This window comes from Myotis davidii, unplaced genomic scaffold (genome assembly GCF_000327345.1).
Source record: "Myotis davidii unplaced genomic scaffold, ASM32734v1 scaffold167, whole genome shotgun sequence".
Taxonomy (NCBI): domain Eukaryota; kingdom Metazoa; phylum Chordata; class Mammalia; order Chiroptera; family Vespertilionidae; genus Myotis; species Myotis davidii.
This window is the reverse complement of record NW_006300048.1, coordinates 4506056-4508439: the sequence shown is the minus strand read 5'-3', so window position 1 is coordinate 4508439 and position 2384 is coordinate 4506056. Positions and strand designations below refer to the sequence as shown.

The 2384-nt window shown below is 37.0% G+C and overlaps 1 protein-coding gene across 2 annotated transcripts in view; it reads left to right on the top strand.

Moving 5' to 3' along the window:
- The window catches only part of SUPT3H (SPT3 homolog, SAGA and STAGA complex component), a 445191-nt gene that overhangs the window by 189169 nt on the left and 253638 nt on the right, over positions 1-2384 (top strand). The window lies entirely within an intron of this gene.

Sequence of the window (2384 nt, the reverse complement as noted above, 5' to 3'; positions counted from 1 at the left end):
TTAAAATGTTAAAATCAAATCTGATATTGTTTTACCTTTTATTTGGTGTGTGGAAGGTGTGCGGAAGAGGGGGTAGTCTTATACGGCGAGTATATAACAAACTCTGTATTTTGAGTGGAAATGTTAGGGGGTCGTCTTATACGCCCAGTCGTCTTATACGCCGGCAAATACGGTAGATTAGCAATTGCCTTGAGCTGGGGATGGGAATGTGGATTAACTGTAAATGCGCAAGAGACGTCTTTTTGGAATGATGGAAATATTCTAAAACTGAACTGTAGTGGTGGTGATACAACTGTATAAATTTACTAAAGGTCACTGAATTAAACCCTTTATACATGTGATTTTATAGTATACTAGAGGCCCGGTGCAAATACATGCACGGGTGGGGTCCAGCCGGCCTGCCCCCGTTGGGGCCAATCAGGCCAGGCCAGCTACAGGAAGGGAACACCAGAGGTTGGCTGGCCAGCCCCATCCCCCATCAGGGTGAGGCTGGGGGGCGATCGGGGGCAGGGCCGGCCAGGGAGAGAGTTCACAGGAGGTTGGTAGTCCGGCCCCACCCCCTGGTCGAATTCCCAGTTAAACGCCTGGTTGAGGGGACAATTTGCATATTAGCCTTTTATTGTATAGGATAAGTGCTATCTCAGTAAAACTTTAAAATAACACTTTACCTAAAAAAGTTTTAAGCAGATTTTTAAATATTTTTTAAGACCTGTCACATGTAAGAGATAGATGTGATATTTCATCTAGTTCTAGGTGACAAAACTAATCCTTATGTATGAAAGTGAACAGAGAAACATAATTTCACTTACTATTAAGGAATAGCTCTCCAAAAGTGGGAGAGACTGGGCGGGTCTTTAAGAGGTTTAAATGACAATTTACCTAAGTATGCCAGGCACATGTAAAGCACTCAATAAATGTTCTTCAAGGAAAAATAGATGTAGATAAAGTACAAGTATATAAGTATATATGTTTGTAATGTGTTTATATACATACTGTATATAAATGTGTATGTATAATTTTGAGAGCAAATGTTCCAAAATGATAACAGTTGGTGCATCCATATGAAAAATGTGTATTTTCATTGTATCGTTATTTTGTTTTTTCCTGTTGATTTGAAACCTTTCAAAATAAAAAGTTAAAAGGTAGGAGTCGTGGTTAGGTTGATAGGGCTGTGAGAGCAGATTTTCTTAAACCCTATGCAACTTAATGAAAGCATCATTCACTATCTGAAATAGAAAAAAAATGAATTTATTTTTTCTTATTAAAGAAAAATGTATGCTGGTCATACAGTCTGTTAGCAGGAAAACTACTCATCTTACTAGTGCGGGAAGCATGGCGTTCAGGGGTTGGCTTGTTCTGGAGGAGGATGTCATCTAGAAGCCAGGACTCAGATGAGACCACTGCACTCATAGGCAGGTTTATTGGCGTGATTCCTTTCCTGACTGGCTTCCAGCAGTGAGGAGCTGCCATTGTGAGCAGGCCCAGGGGCCAGCTTAATACCTGCAGGGGGACTGCTAACCATAGCTACTGAAAACTCCCTCATTTGTGCAACTTTCAAAATGCTCAGTTAGTGTACAATTTAGTGCCTGATATATAGGCCACAATAAATATTTGTTCAATGATTACTAAGTTAAGAACAACAATTGTTATTATTACACATCATCATCTCATTGTTTAAAACGGAAGAACTTTGAAGTTCTAATACCTGAGGCTGCCGCTTATTTTGGCTCTTCTCACTAAAGGTCTGAAGTCATATTGGCATCCTTTTCCTTATGTCAGCGTTCCCTAAATTGATTTTCAATGCTACATAATTAAGTGGGCTTAGAAAAATAATTACATACACAGTAAATACATTGAAAACCAAAAGTTTCTTTCCTTCAGAACTACTCAGTGTCTAATATGGTAATATGCTTTGCAAATCTAGGAAATACTAAAATCTAAGGCATTTCCTAAACTCATTTAACTACAGAATACTTTTTTTCTGGATAAGATCTATTTTTCTGTAAAGTTTGCCACATTTATTCATTTTAATTTTCTAAATCATCTGTATAATGCAAAATTCTATTTTTAAGTGACTTTCTCACTGTATGTAATTCATAAGCTTATTTTCGCTAACGCCATGGGCAAATTTCTTAACTTTCTTGGGTCTTTGAATCCCAGTCCATGAAATGTGCTTGAAAATTTGGGTGAAATTTGTGATTATAGTGTGTCTATATCCAATGTTATAGAAGTTAATTTTTAACTGTTAACTTTCAGCAAAAATAAGGTAAATTCTTGTGTAATTAAATATTTGCAGGGCCTACAGGGACTAACACAACTTTTTGAAAATTATTTCATATTTCTCTAAAAAGCTTAAGATTTTTTAAATGTATTTATTGATTGAT